Raw genomic sequence first — 16,923 nt, 5'->3', positions numbered from 1 at the left:
GAGTGCCAATTCTGCTAAACTCCCAAATAAATCACTGTTAATGAAGCATGTTGCACATACAGACAGCAACAGGCATTTTTTAATCACCTAAACTAAAGAAGAGCTAAAGGTAAGCACAAAACACTCTAATGCCTAATATATCAGGTGTCAGATTTAAAGTGGCAAGAACCGTATGACTTTCAGAGCTTTTCCTTGGATGCACTTGGTGGGGAAATAAAGCTTACTAGTACATTCATCATGATGCACAGTGTGACGATTGCCTGGACAGTCTCACTGAATACCTGCTGGCCTAAGACAGGGTCAGTATCTACTTAATCAGAAGCAGGGATTTCACACATATAAAGCACAAATTATGACAGGCTATAAAAAATAAAGGGGCTAAAGTCTTTTGCTACACTGAATATATTCACAAATTATTAACTGAACTTGTAGTAACTCATATTCTATGATATAGCAATGAATAAGACAGACACATTCTGCTCTCATGGAGCAAATCTTATTCTACTGTGGGAGTAGGGAGATAGTACTCCAGCAGGGTTGGAACAGTGGTCAAGTGCACTAGTATTAGTCAAGAGTATGTATGGCCCTTGGAGGCAAACATAAATTTAAATCTTGGTTTTGATATCTGCTACCTGTATTGTTTTGGATAAGTTATTTCTGAGCTTCCATCTTCCCATCTATAAACTGGAGACACTGCCACCTACTTCAGAAGTCCGTAGAGAAATATACGAGATATTACATGTAAAATTGTTAGCACCATAAAGCAAATGCAACACAACCTTAATATGGGTTTTGTCTTATCTAGACGTAGGCTAGAAGTCTCTCTCACACAGTAATTGGAGTTTGGGGACATGAAACCACCCTCCTCATTAGCTGAAGAAGATCCAAGTGAGGGTCTTATTCAAAGCCTCCCATTTCATGCAATGGTATACTAACTGAGCATTCCAGACCCTGGGCTATTATTTATAGATATACGTATTATATTGGAGCATTCAACTAACAAGTAGGTACTGAGCAACTACAGTATGTCAGGGACTGTGCTGGCCACTGGGTTTGAAAGTAAAGTTGACAAAGTCCCTGCCATCTAGTACACTTTCTAGGCTTACATTCTAGCACATTTCTAGGCTTATTTGTCCATGAACCCAGTTTACTGAAAAACAGGCTAACTTCTTGAGAAACAAATCTCACATGTCACTGTGCTTTAGTCCATGACAGCACGCAAATGATGAACGTTTCCATATCATTTGACAAACTCTGTTGAATTCTTATTTGGTATACAAGACCCAAAAACAAACCTTTTGCTGTCAAATCAATTCTGACTCATAGCGACCCTATAGAACAGAGTAGAACTGCCCCCATAGAGTTCCCAAGGAGCACCTGGGGGGATTTGAACTGCCAACCTTTTCGTTAGCAGCCGTAGCTCTTAATGACTATGCCACCAGGGTTTCTGTTTTCTAGACACTCACTGCAAATTAAACAAAACTTTATAAACAAGTCCCTACCTCCATTTTCTTATCTTTTATATCCCAAAATCTATTTTTCAGGAACAAAAGATGGCAAAGTGATTAAAATGACAAACTAGTTTTTCTTGAGTACTTACTATGGTTTTGAATAGATTATCTAATTTAATCCTCAGAATCACTTGGAGAGGTAGATGTATAATCACTGCTACTAGTCAAAGAGGAGAGTGGGGCTTGGGGAGGTATGTGGACCAGTTATTCCCTCAGTATGCCTTTTCCTACTTTCTTTCAACCCGTAAGCAGCCAATTTCCTCTCAGCCTAATGTGTCAGGGAAGATAGCACTGACATCCAAAAAGAAAAAGAGAGGAGAAAGCCAGTAAAGCACTTTGCAAAGGCCGCCTTCCCCCGCATATGTGGGGATTCTTCATTATCAGATACAAACCAATGAGACTGAATGACAGCATATGGATTGAGAGCCATTAGCATGTCCAAGGACTCCCCCCTTATATAAGCAGCAGAAAATGTGAATGTGGCAGTTTTTTTTTTTTTAAAGTTATTTTTTGCCCTTATCAATATGTGCTTATCCATCTAGTTATTTTAATAGCTGAGAAGGTAGCAAGTGATAAATGTGTTCTTTGTTCAATCAGGCTGACTGAGGCAAATTGGGCAAACACTGGTTGGTGCTGAGAGAACCAGATTCCAGGCCTGCCATGTCACATACACAGCAGATGTCCCTGTAGTCCTGGGTGTGAAATCAGCGCCTGCTGACAATCTACTTTTAACTGCTCTATTTATGTGCTTACTTAAAATGCGATGGTGATCCTTTCCAGCTATAAAGTAGCTTTTATCTAAGACTCGCCAAAGGACAGTATAGTAATTCTTACTACACTGACTGAGATGAGAGTTAGGTACAAGTGCAATAGTTTCTTAGGCAGGGAAACTGAGGCATAAAAAAGTAAATTAAGAAGAAATAGGTGAGTTTTTGTTTAAAGCTAATGCTAGTGTAAAACAGTAAATTGACAGTGGAGAAAGCCAGCAGACATCATCTTAACCAAGGAATTAAGGCTCGCATCACCAGCAACAGACATGTCAAATCCGTGTACCCTCTGATATGATGCACTGAGAACACTACTTTTCTGTGATATTCTTGAAAAACAATGCATAACTTCAATCTAATCAGGCAAAAACATCAGACAATTGATGAACATGCTACAGCATAACTGACCAGAAATTTTCAAAAGTGTCAAGATGACAAAAAAAATAAGAAAAGACTGAGAAACTGTCATGGATTAAAGGAGACTAAGGAGAAATGACAATTTAAACCAGAGTGAGATTCTGGATTAGATCCCTGTACAGGATTTGTACCAATGTCAATTTCCTGGTTTTGATCATTTTCCTATGATTCTGTAAGATGGTGGCAGTTCAAGTGTACCCAGAGGCACCTTGGAAGAAAGGCCTGGTGATCTATTTCCAAAAAATCAGCCATTGAAAACCCTACGGAGCACAGTTATACTCTGACACACACGGAGTCTTCCTGAGTTGGAGTCAACTTGAGGGTACCTGGAGGTTTATGTAAGATGTTAACATTAGAAGAAACTGGGTGAAGGACATACAAGAACTCTAACATTTTTTGCAACTTTTCTGCAAGTCTATAACTATTTCAAAATAAAGCTAATGCTGCACAAATCACCTTCTAGCCTGAGAATCAGACTTTTTACATATTTTGCCTTTTACAGCAATGGGGCTATTCTCCATGAAAATAGCGTGTATTCACCATACCAGTATAGATGGTATATATATGATTTGTGGCATCATTTTCTGGAGAAAGCGCAAGAATTACAAGAGCCCGCCCACAGAAGACAAGATGGTCAGAAAAAAAATTACAAGAAGAAATAATGTCTACATGTCCAGGCTGCAATCATTATTGTCCATGTTGTTACTTCATTGCTATTTAATTAGACTGATGAATAGCCAAATTAAGGTACCAAAAGTATCATATTTATCCTGTCTGTCTCAAAGAAAAGCATAAAGCCAGAATTCTCCACTTTTTGCTTGCTAAAAATACAGCAGACAGGTTTCCCCTAAAGTTCTCATCTCCTACTACTCTGTGAGTTCTTTGCATTGAAATGTGCGATCTACCTAAAGATAGGATAAAAATATGAAAATGGGAATAGCAACAATATTATAGTTTTGGTTTTAATCCTGACACCAAATTCCTCCTTCCATTAGCAGGGTGGACATGTTTGAAAGAGAAATGTAGTAATGCAATTACCTGTGGAGATCAAGAAATAGTTGGATTATCTACAAAATCATTTTTGAAAACAGAATTTTAATTAGTGATAGCATCAGTTTTGAGGCTGAGGCTAGCTTTGAGGTCTGACAAAAGAAAAAAAAAAAAAAGAAAAGGAGTTTAATTTACTTTAGGAAAATCCAGTTCTATGACTTCTCTGAAAGGTGCCTGAATACACACAACTAAAATTTTTGTTTGTTTTAATTGCTTACCAGTCTCACTACCTTTCAGCTGCAACTTTCAGAACAGTATCTTCAAATGTAGAAAAATAACGTGATAAAAATGTTCTCTTGGTGCCTCTATTTATCTATTTCTTAACATATGCAAGCTCTTATCTGATTTTTTCCAGCATTACATTTCAGGCTCAAACTGTTTCTAAGGTTAACTTATGAAACCCACTAGAGGGAAACCAGAAAAACCTTTGGAAAATAGTGACCTTGGTGGAAGGAGAAGAGTAACCTGCATAAATAAAATTGTTTCCAAGTGTCCAGCTGAGTGCCACAAAGGGAATTTTTTCTTTTCTTTTTTTTTTACTAACTAGAATTCAGTGGAACCCTAGTGGCACAGTGGTTAAGAGCTACGGTTGCTAACCAGAAGGCTGGCAGTTCAAATCCACCAGGCGCTCCTTGTTGTATGTATACTAACTATGTTCTTGGTGCATAGTAAGCCCTCAACTGGGGATGGCGACAATGGTGATGAAAATGGCTAATATTATAACAACAGACTTGTTCTTATAACATTCATTCTAGCATCAGCTCCTTTCGAGAGATTCTACTTTTTCCTGAACTCACATGTTTGAGGAATGAGCCTGGTAGTCATGGTGAGCATGTTCAGAGAAGCCAGAAAAAATGCTAGAGAAGAAATGTATTACTTGTCTTGTTTGTCGATTTCAACATAGATTCTAAGGAAGCACATCCTCCATCCAAATCCCCAAGTCCTAACAATGGCTTTGTCTCATTTCTTTTTTTATTGTTAAAAAAATTGTGTGTATATATATATATATATATATATATATATACGTACACATTTTATATTATTTAAAATGTGAAACATTTGCCAATTCAACATTTTTCACATGTATAATTCAGAGACACCAGTTGTAGCAATCATGTTGTATACCTTGACCAATACCCATTGCCAAGTTTTCCATCATAATAAACTAAAACTCAGTGCTTCCTAAACCATACTTCCCTCTTACCCCTTCCTCCTGCCCCTGGCAAACACTAATAAACTTTTATCTGTATATATTTGTCTATTCTAGGTATTTCATAAAAGTGAGGTCACGCCTTATTGGTCATTTTGTGACTGACTTGCTTCATTCAGCATAATGTTTTTGAAGTTCATCCATGTTGTAGCATGTATCTGGACTTCATTTCTCTTTATGGCTGAGTAATAGTCCATCATATGTATATACCACATTTTGATTATCCGCTCATCTCTTGATGGACATTTAGGTTGTTTCCACCTTTAACTACTGCTCCACTTCCTTATAACATTCACTCCTCAACCTTCAACTACAACCTCAAAAGGTACCAATGAAAAAAATCTACAGACCCTTAAGTTTGAATCTTAGAAATTTTATACATATGCGAGTGTATGTCTATATACACACATATAAACTAAAACCAAACCTGTTACTGTTGTGTTGATTCCAACTCATAGTGACCCTATAGGACAGAGCAGAACTGCCCCATAGGGTTTCCAAGGTTGTAATCTTTATGGAAGTAAACTGCCACATCTTTCTCCCGTGGGTTTGAACTGCAGACCTTTCACTTAGCAGCTGTGTGCTTAACCCACAATACCACCAGGGTCCAGTGCTTAACACAATATAATTTGTTCTGTACAATGAAAGGATTTAAAAAACCTTAGATCTATTTAAGTGCTTCACTGTGCTAGGCTGGATATGATAGACACATTTTGTATATTGTTATTAAATTAATGTAACATTATGCTGCAATCTAATGGAGGGTAACTTCTAAAAACACCTCATGCATTAGTAAGTACATGGTGCAGGTGCACAAGGACAGGCTGGGTGTGTAATTATACTTCTTTATATTTATATGCCCACGAGTTCTGTTGTCTTAAAACAGACCTAACACAAGGCTCTTCCAGGTTAATTGCTGTTGCCAAGGAAAAAATGCCCAGGTTTGTCTTCACATTTAATCATTTCCTTTAGGTATAACAATCAGGCTAGTTTCTTTGTGCCATTTTTTTCTAGCTACAAATACATAATAATTCCTTCTTTTGAAAATTAAAAAAAATGTTTATACACTCTTTATAGTTTCATACAGCCTCCAAATCAAAAGACCCTTTAATGTTAATGTCAACAATAGTAAGCAGATGGTTTCAGAGAGAAAAGAAAAAAAAAAAAACTACCTAGCTTTTGGGTTCCTAACATAGCCTAGGAGGCTTGGCAGCACATTACCTGTCTGAAGGAAGAATCTGGAGTGATGGGCCACCAACAAGACAGCTTTGTAGGAGCTTAAGAAGAGCCCCATGCCTGAGCATTCCAGCCCCTCCAATCCATTCTGTATACTCCAGCCAGAACTGTATCATCACAGTGCAAATCTGATTTTGTCACTCTCCCCAACTTCCCACCTGCCTTAAACGCTTTCATAGAGCCAGTAAAGACCTGCTTACTCCAACTCCCAACCATTTCTCCAGCATAAATCCGTATTAGATAGTCAGATAGCTGCTGTAGAGCTGACTTCTACTCATGGTGACCTTTTGTACAACAGAACGAAACACTGCCTTGTCCTGCACCCTCTTCACAATCACTGCATGTTTGAGTCCACAGTTACAGCTATTGTATCAACCCATCCAACCAAGGGTTCCTTTGTCCTCATTGGCGCTCTCTACTTCACCAAACATGATGTCCTTTTCCAGTAACTGATCCCTCCTGATGACATGACCAAGGTAAGTGAGTCAGACAATGTTTTGTTGTGATCCAAGAGGTTTTCATTGGTTAATTTTTGGAAGTGGATCACCAGGCTTTTCTTCCTAGTCTGTCCTAGTCTGGAAGTTCCTCTGAAACCTGTCTACCATGGATGACCCTGCTGGTATTCGAAATACCAGGGACATTACTTCCAGAATCACAGGAACACACAAGCCACCACAGTACAACAGACTGACAAGTGGGTGGTGGAAATCCGTAATACAGCATTGTGAACTATGTGTTAGATGGATACATCTGGAGATGTTTTCTTGCTTCTTTGTACCTGCTGCTCCCCCTGCCTCCTTCCCTCCATGGCAAAGCTTCCTTTGGCGTCCTGATAGTGGTTTAAGTACTTTTAGCACGTGCTGTGGCAGCATCCAGAATTTTCTGGGTTAGTATGTGCTGTGGAAGCATCCAGAATTTTCCTTATTAGAACCCTTAGCATACGGCATTGCAACTTTTGTTCTGAAACGAGAGACAAAATCTGTCTCAGTCATTGGTACACCTCCTGTACCTTCCCTGTACCTAGAAAGTATGCGCAGAGTGAATGTATGCTGAATCGAACTAAACTATACTGCATTTAACTAGTGAAGAAAAAGCAGAGTAAGTCCAATAGCTCAAATTGTCAGCACACAACTAATATGGTCAGAACCCAAGAAAAGAAAAATCAGAAAATCACTCAGGACTACTTAAGGTTGGGATTTTCCCTGGCTACCTTGTGGAGAATATGTGAGTTGGCTTGAATATTTAAAAAGACTTCATTAAAGATAAGCATATGCTAGCCTATAAAGATACCTAACTTATCAGTTTGGAAGCTTGTTTCTAGATCAAAGGATTCCCCAATACATTTTAAAAGTTAATATGGTAAAAATAATTCCAAGGTCTCATCTGTTTGAGAAACTGCGTTACCCAGCACAGATGGATCATTTTACTGCAGGACTTCTCCCAGATTTTACTAGGATGACATGGGATTTGAGTGTGTAAAAGAAGAGGTATTCTGTGTAATTTATTTGCCTTTAAGTTCCTTTTTATCCGTGAGCATATTATGGAACTAAAGCTCCTCCAAACTACCTCACTTTGGGACATGTAGCTGTGTGTCATCTACAGTGAGGACTGGCAAACTATGGCATAAGGCCAATACCTGGTTTTGTAAATAAATTTTTATTGGGACACAGCCATACATGCTCATTCAGGTATTGCCTATGTCTGCTTTTATGCTATAATGCTAGAGGTGAATAGCTGCAACAGAGATCATATGGCTTGCAAAGCCCAAAATTGTTACTACTTAGCCATTTACAGAAAAAGTTTGTTGATACTTGATTTACAGTAATGCTTTGTTCTTTTCAGAAGCTATCATTTAAAGACCTTCTTTGGAAAAGTCAGCCATTGAAAACCTATGGAGCACAGGTCTGCCACAGGTCTGCTCTGACACACACGGAATCACCGTGAATCAGGCTTGACTCAACAGCTGTTTTTTTTTTTTTTTTTTTGAGGGGGTATGATAAGCGAGCCCTACCTGAATCAGTTGAACCCATTGCTGATGTCATATACAAAACCGTACAAGTTGAGGGCTTCCAAATGCAAAATGAAGTGATCTACAAAACTTGAGAAAGCTTCATTTTCCTACACACAGAGTTGACCAGCAGCGTTTTCAAAACTGAAATGGAAACTAAGCAAAATAGATTTGAATTTTTCTGCTTTAAATTCTAATTGGAAACTAATTAATACATGTTCTTAAACTTGCACATAAAAGCTTACAAATATAAACACCTTTATCCCAAAGAAGTCTGACATTAATTAAGATCCTATTTGCTTAAAATAACTCATGGATAGTTAATTAATTAATTAAAAACTATACATACTGGAAGTTTTACTGAAGACAACTGAACCTTTATCGGATAATTTGAAAAAAAAATCATGCTGGTATCCTGAAGTGCCATAGAATCTTCATGATAAATATTAATTTTGACAATGCTGGACTAGAACTGAACAAGGTTTATGAGGTGGACTTGATCTAAATGAAATATCAATTCATGTACAGTACATAAAATAGTCCAATGATCTAATTTTTTATTTCATTTTGGTAGTTCAAGAAAATACACAGGTTTAATGCCTAGTAAAAATGAACTTTTTTTGTTTCCTCAATTGTTAATCTATACAATTAAACTAACTCAAATATTAGTTTGGTTCAGGCCACATTCAGCATTATTTCCTAAATTGATAGAATCAACCTGTTTGGTCATTAGTCCAACAGGAAACAATAAAATTGCAAGAAATTACTCACGGAATGGTTGCTTCTAAAAACTAGTGATGCGTGTACTTCCAGAAATAAGAGTTGTCTCCATTTCTATAATTAAACAGGATTAGTCTGGAAATTGTTCATCTGTTTTCCTCTCCCGCATCATTTTGAGCTTACATCTCCAAAAGCATTTGATAGATAATGCTATCGGTTTCTGGCTCTAGCCCCTTTCTCTCTGTGTGCTGGTAACCATCATATTTGACATCTGATCCCTTGGGAGAAACTGTTAAATGCCTTTAGGCCCATTTTAGAAACCAAAGTTGGTCTTGGGGCTTTGATATTTTGTACTTTGACTACAGTTTCAAAGTAAAACAGTGGCCTATAAAGACAAAAACTGAGGTTATAGCAAAGTAGTACTTCATTATTCTCAGAAAAATAAAAAGAGTGCAAGCCAACCAATTATTGGTAATTAGTAATAATTTATATATAGTCTTTCATCAATGCACATTGCTTGTATTAATGAGGTCACTGACTAGGCAATGCTTTTCCGGGATAACACTAAAGACCATACATTGACAGACAGCTAATTCTATCATTCTCAATACACATAATTGCTGATGGGAAAATATTTTTAAACAAGTGTTTAATTCTGGGGCTCTGATTCCTCTAAATAAAATTCTCCTGGAATATTTCTGCAGAGCTAGAAGGCTTGGGTTTTGTTCTTGGTTCTGCCTACTTGGCAAGTTGTTAAGCTTTTCTCATCCTTAGTTTCCTTCTACATAAATGAGAAAATATAAAACTGGTTAGTGTGAGGTTTAGTAATTAATAGTTATTAACTGTGCCTAAGTTTTTTCTTTTTATTTTAAAGTTATGCATATATATATGTCTAAAGTGTCTAAAAACTCAAAAATCATTCAACATTTCAGGATTCCAGCATCTTCGATTTGGAAGGGGTCTCTAGCATATATCATAACAGGAACCCTGTCTGTCACAGATTGAGTATGTCCAATAACAGGGAATTCCCTGTTTCACATGGCAGGCTTTTCTACTACTGGTTTTAATTATTACCATTTTATTGGCTATGCATATATACTTTTTTAAACCTGGATAATCCCCTTTTTCATTTTATAGGCACATTCAGAAAACTATAATAAGTTTAATCTCTCTTCCATGTGAACAGTTTAAATATTTGAAATAAACTATTCAACTCAGTAAAGTCTTTAAATTCCTTTTTCTCCACGTGATTCATGACATTGTCTTTAGACCTTTCACTACTCTTATTTCTCAGTTCCTTCTCAATATACAAAAGACAACTGAAAAAATATCCTCACTGTTACTGGCAGTCAGTTCATACATTCTTGACTCTTGCAAATGTGAAGTCAACTAATAAGGATTTTTTTTTTTCCTCCCTAGGAATTTTGGTGCTGGGTTTAGGAATTATATTAAGTCATCTTGACATCACTACTTTGGAGCACTAAGTTTCTTTGAATCTAAGTAAAGGAGCTATCACTTAATCCTACCAACTTTTATATTGCTAATTTTGGCCATGCCAGGTTCTCTCAATTTTCCCTCAACTGGTATGGTTTCCACTTCTTGTTCTTTGTGGAATAAATCTTAAACTGCATTATACATATAAATTTAAATGAATTCAACTGAATGTGCTGTGAAATAGAATAAAACAATAAAAAAACAAACATATAGAGATACAATGTTTTAAATAGTATCTGTCCCAGAATGAGTGTTAGCTGAGATATACAAGTCCAATTCACTATTCCTAGTCCCATGATAGATTTCAGTTTTCAAGTATCTCTACAGGCTGAGTATGATTCTTATATTTAAAAACACCAAAGTTTCATAAAATAACCCAAACCATTGCCAATGAGTCATTTCCAACTCTAGAACTGCCACATAGGGCTTCTAAGGAGTGGCTGGTGGATTCAAACGGCTGACCTTCTGGTTAGCAGCCAAACACTTAACCATTGCGCCACGAGGGCTCCTTTAACAAATAAAAAAAAAAAAAATTAACAAATAGGGTTCCTAAATTCTAGTCAACTACTTCAGCTGGCTTTCAACTAATAATTTGGCAATTTACCCCAACTTTGGAAGAAAACTCACCGTATAGTATTCACTGTGGGATTACATATCAGTTCCAAATTGGGCACCATCATTTTCCAGGTGAGAAGTGCACATGCCAAGGAGATTGAATGACTCTCAAGAACACATTGTGCATGACTGAGTGGCAGACAGAAGACTGGAACTCCAGTCTTTGGACTCCCACTCCATCCCTCCTTCTACCACACTACAGTACTATACCTTCCTTGTAAGACTATCTCCAGTCAAATTCCAACTGATTTTTCCAGCCACATCTCCCAGTCTCCCCAGTAGGCATCTGTTCTCCAATCAAATTGTTATTTCCATGCATTAGTTTGCTGTATATCTCCTACATGGTTGTATTCTGGCTCCCTATTCTATGACTCCTTTTTAAAATGATTACTAACTGAAAGGTTGGCATTTCAAACCCATCCTGTGGAGCCTTGGAAATAAGGCCTCGGAAATAAGGCCTGGCAATCTGGTTCTGAAAGATCACAGCCTTGAAAACCCTATGGAGCAGTTCTACTCTGCACACACGGGGTTGCCATGAGTCGGAACTGACTTGATGGCAACTTACTACAACCGATGCTCAGAGGTCAAAGTCACCACTTTTGCTCTGAATAATAAGGCACCGTCTCTCTTTCTTTCGGTACTTATAAAATCTCGACTTGTATTATAATTGCATATTAATTCCTTTACCGGTATGTGAGATCTCTGAGTGTAGGTACAGTCCATATCCTTTGAATTCTGCATCTCTCTCAGCGTGCTTGGCACCCTTCTTTGTACACCGTGTATATTAAGCCTATGTTCTCTAAATCACTAGTGCGGCAGGTGTTTCCGGTGGCCAACGAAGTGTTGCCTTATCTGTACTGTCCAGAATTTATTTTTTTAATCTATGTTTAAATGTCCAAATGAAATTGTTGTTCTGTCAGTCCTCTGAAGCTCTCCCAGATTTCCAGAATTTTTGAAAAACTATTCTAAATGGTTTCTACGGCAACACCTTTGCTTTGTTCATAAAAGTGCTGTGAGTTACGTCCATTGGTGCCTAGATGGAGAGATCCATTTAAGAGAGACTTGGTGCTCCTTGACTCTGGCCTTACTTATCTTAGGATTCAGTTCCACCTTATACATTTTTTTTTCCATTTTATAAATTAAGAAAATCATTCTTGATAGAGAAGACAGTGAAGACAGATTGTTTTGTCTCCTTGGTTGGAAGGGAGGGGTGTCTTGTTTTAAGTACCGAATCCGGTAGCAAGAAATTCTGAGTATCCATTTTAGTCCATTTTCATTTCCTGTCTGATGCTTTCCCGTTTCTTTAAACAAGACAAAGGTAGTATTTAGGTTGCAAATGAGAGGTTCTATTAATAAGTAAAGGCAAAAATAATAACAATGGAAATTCCAATAGCAATGGAAGAATCTGGGGAAATCAAAAAGTGAACCCTCAAAGAGAATACAAGGTATGAAACAAGCAGAAACTGTCAGCTCTCTTGATTCCAGAGGTCTGGGGAGCTCACGGTCAGGTTTTGTGTTGATTCCTTAAGAAGCTGGGGAGGGCTTAACTTAATGGAGATCCTTATCAATAGAGAAATGGTGCATTTTTCCAACTGAAGTTGGTTATTGACAATGTATCATACATAACCTAATAGAAAGTGAGAGAGGTGATGATCAACGCATATCTGTACGTCTCCATTAGAGAAGTGTGTTGTTGCGTTCATTTTACATTCAAAACACTTCCAGCCTAAGACCCCAATGTGCCATGGTATTATCCCCGCAATCACTATGAAAGAAATGGTTAGTTCTTTTTCTTTTTTTCAAAAATGTTTTTCTATGATCATTTCAAAATAATATTGTGATGTAAATAAGTTTACCGTTTTTGTCCTAACATAAGTCTTTTTTTTTTTTTTTATAAGTCTAGGTATCACTTAAGTTCGTGCATCTTTGGCTATTTCAAACTATTCTAATTTTGGCCGAACAACAAGGAGGAAGATGTGTGTGCGTGTGTGCACGTGTGCATGTGTATGGAGGCCTACCCACTCTCAAGCACATACACACACACTCATACAGATACATATAAACATACATGTACGCATGCACACAGACAGTCAAACCCTTTCCTTCTTCTGCCATCCACACACATTTTGGATTTTCCAGTTGACATCCTTCCCTACTTGAAAAGTTGCATCAGATTTCAGAAAAATGCACCATTTCTCTATCGATAAGGATCTCCATTAAGTTAAGCCCTCCCCAGCTTCTTAAGGAATCAACACAAAACGTGACCGCGAGCTCCCCAGACCTCTGGAATCAAGAGAGCTGGCAGGTTCTGCTTGTTCCATACCTTGCATTCTCTTTGCAGATTCACTTTTTGATTTCCCCCGATTCTTCCATTGCTTGTCACTTAACAACTCACATATATAGGTTGTTTTTTTGCGGGGTTGTTCCTTTGTTTTTGATTTTTACTATGCCTTAATCTGTATATCCCTATGATATAGAAAGAGGGAAATAATTTCTTTGGATTTGTGGACTTTTGGACAGTATCATGAGAAACTTGATTATTAATGTTATCTTCGCACATAACAAAAATGAAAGCCCACACTGTCTCACTGTCCTCTAGATGTAAAACCTCCCACAAACACCCTGGTGACTTCGGCTACCTTGCCCAGTCATGTGACTCTTAACTCTATCTCTCTAACAATGCCTCTCCCTGAAATTCCAGGCCCCAAATTTCTAACTGCTTACTGAGTATTTCCCCTTGAATCATCCCATTTAACTTACTAAAAACCACCTCATAAACAAATCTGATCTCTTCTTCATAACCAGCTCTGTCAAAAGACTTCCATATTTCAGCTAAACCTATACCTTACTCTTTCAGTCGCCCAAGCTTGAGGATTGGGGTCATTGTTGATTTCTTCCAATGCTTAGTCTTCATTCCCTACACTCCTATCACCCACATCCTATAAGCCACTAAGTTCTTCCTTTGGAATTTCTTAAATCTGTCTTATATGCAGTGGTCAAGATTACCTAATATTACATGGAACTTTCTAAGTATTCGGAATCCCTGGGTGGTACAAATGGCTAACCTGCTCAGCCACTAATTGAAAGGGTAAAGGTTTGAATTCACCCTGAGGTACCTGGGAAAAAAGGACTGGCAATCTACTTCCAAAAAAAAAAAAAATGGAAATCAGCCACTGAAAATCCTATGGAGCACAGTTTTACTCTGACACACATGGAGTCACCATGAGTCGGAAGCAACTCACCAACATATTTATAAAAATAATTATTCAACAAAAGTTAACTAATGTCATCATCACTATCAGACCTAGCACACTTCTGTCTCCTGCCTTCATAGTTTCCTGCATGTTAGGAGGCCCTTTCTGCTTTGAACAAGCTGTGTAAATCCTAACAATCCTTGAGGATTCTGCTTAAATCCATTTTCTCCCATTTACCTTTGAGACCAGGATAGTGCATGGGCATTTCCCTTACTTTTCCTTTCCTACACCATTTATTATTTCTACTATTCATTCAACCAAATGTTCCTTTGTGACATCATCTGTATGTGATTGAATTGCAATTTGTCTCTTATAGTAGCATTTTGTTCATTCCGTATCTATATTCCTTTCCCAATTATACTGGGAGTTTGTTAAGGATAGAATATGATCTGTATCTTTATATATATATATATATTTATATGGAAAAGCCTGGTGGCGTAGTGGTTAAGTACTAAAGCTGCCAGCCCAAGGGTCAGCAGAGGTCAGCAGTTCAAATCCAGGCACTCCTTGGAAGCTCTACGGGGCAGTTCTACTCTGTCCTATAGGGTCGCTATGAGTCGGAATCGACTCGATGGCACTGGGTGTATATATATATACATATATTCCATCAAAATGCCTAGCACAGCATATTTAAAAGTGCTCAAAACTTTTTTTTTTTTTTGGATGGTTTGACGAATAACAATATTTTTCAACTTTTTTGGTAGGATCAAGCTTGTCTAAAAATATACAAGGATGCCCATAATCTGCTCATGATTGTAAAGGGGTCACCTTTCTTCTCATCTTCCCGAAGGAGCACTGAGGCACTGAGGAGTGGGTCCTCTTTATTTACTGAAATACTTAAGCCCAACCCATGAATAATTCCACAAAAAGGGAAACATTGATGGCTGTTTGTTACAGGACTGATCATGATTCTTGGCAACTGGCATCTCAGAGTAAGATTTAATTTGACTTAGAAATGTTTTATTTTAACTATCATGATTCTTTCATCTGAGTTCATAAAAAAGTATATCTGCTATATCAAAAAAGGTTTCTGAATAAATAATAAATTGACAACAAGGGTCCTCTTGTGTGTTCTCAGAGGTGAAAAAAAACAGGGCAGATATAAACAAAACAAGCAAGGTTAAATGCCTAGCAGAGACAGGCTTGCCCCTTCCTCACCTACATACCAAGCTAGCTTTTGACTGACACAGAAATACACACACACACACACACCACACACACACACACACACACACATGTCCCCTGTGCAGAAATCAACAAGGAAACATTTCTTAATGGATGTATGTAAAAGAATACTTAATGAAAAACAAGTCCTTAAACATTGGACATTAGCTTGGTAAAAGATATATTCACTTATAGAGAGAACACCATTCTGATCCTTGAGGCAGTCTTGGGATAGTCTGTTAAAACAGCAAAAAGCAAAGCAAAACAAAACAAAAAACCAGTTGTCATCAACTCAATTCTAACTCATGACAACCTCATGGGTTATAGAGTAGAACTGTGCTCCACAGGATTTTCACGACTGTGACCTTTCAGTCACTGGGTGGCACAAATGGTTAGGCACTTTGCTGCTAACTGAAAGGGTTTGTGGTCTGAACTCGCCCAGAGGCGCCTCAGAAGACAGGCCTGGCAATCTGCTTTCCAAAAGGTCACAGCCATAAAAACTCTACAGGGCAGAATTCTACTCTGAACACAGTGGGGGCTGCCATGAATCAAAACCAACTGTATAACAAGGAACATAACAAAGGGATTTCTTACCCTGCCCCATGAACTCTCTGCAACATCTGGATTCATACTGGAGAATGAGGGAATGGGCTGGAAGTGAGTGAAGCAATGGAATTGTGTTTTGGTTCCCTATCATCCCTTACAGTGTCAGGCCTCTGTAGTGAAAATCGATGAAGCAGTGAAGTGAGTGAACTCCGAGTTGCCCCTCGGTATCTCCAAAGATGAATGTATATTGAAGTCCAGCACTAAGCCCTTTGTTCTCTGAGTCCCAAATCCCAGGTGACCTAGGGCTCCCACTGAATGGAGCACGGTGTGAAGACGAAAACACTTGATTACACTTGGACTTCCACAACTGCCACTCCAGCATGCTTTATTCTTTGTTTATTAAATGGTTTTCCTCTGGGTTTTATTTTAAAAGGTTGCTTCTGCATCTGAGTGCTTTAAGTGAACAGCTCTGTCTTCACCCAGTGACTTCTCAAACATCAGGTTAGGTGCTTAGCTCTTTATTACAGCTGCAGTACCATTAGAGTTCTACTCCTTTCAGTCCAAAGTATATCCTCCCTTATTTTTCAAACTAATGGTAGCCAGTGAGCCATATATTTTGTGCAACTGACAAAAAATAGGTTTCCCAGAGCAATCGGGGTGAAAGTAAATAGTCGGGATTTATCTTGTGCATCCTATGGCAGGGCGTATACACAATCCAGCTGTGACTTCTCATACGATTAACTGTGTTAACACTGGTGATTTCTAGTCCAGCTCTCCTAGTACATACGGACATCAGTAATAACAGGGTGGGTGGAAATGCTTCTTTGCAAGGCCACTGTTGACACAACAGAGAATGGTGAAGTGCTTTCTGATCTTCCAGTTCCACCAGCGAGCCCTGAATCCTCTTCCTGTATCTTGACCTGTGATCCAG

At 38.1% G+C, this 16,923-nt stretch overlaps 1 protein-coding gene across 6 annotated transcripts in view; it reads right to left on the bottom strand.

The window, feature by feature from the left end:
* Positions 1-16,923, bottom strand: part of CNTN4 (contactin 4) — a 1,107,632-nt gene that overhangs the window by 592,675 nt on the left and 498,034 nt on the right. The window contains exon 1 of one of the 6 annotated variants that reach the window (XM_049862395.1): positions 8,971-9,011. The exons of the other annotated variants lie outside the window; for them this stretch is intronic. The gene's annotated coding sequence lies outside the window, so the exon portion shown is untranslated. Of the gene's footprint in view, positions 1-8,970; positions 9,012-16,923 lie in introns of those variants that run through there. 6 annotated transcript variants of the gene reach the window in all.

The sequence above is a fragment of the Elephas maximus genome, chromosome 20 (genome assembly GCF_024166365.1).
Source record: "Elephas maximus indicus isolate mEleMax1 chromosome 20, mEleMax1 primary haplotype, whole genome shotgun sequence".
NCBI lineage: Eukaryota > Metazoa > Chordata > Mammalia > Proboscidea > Elephantidae > Elephas > Elephas maximus.
This window is presented reverse-complemented; position numbering and strand designations above follow the sequence as displayed.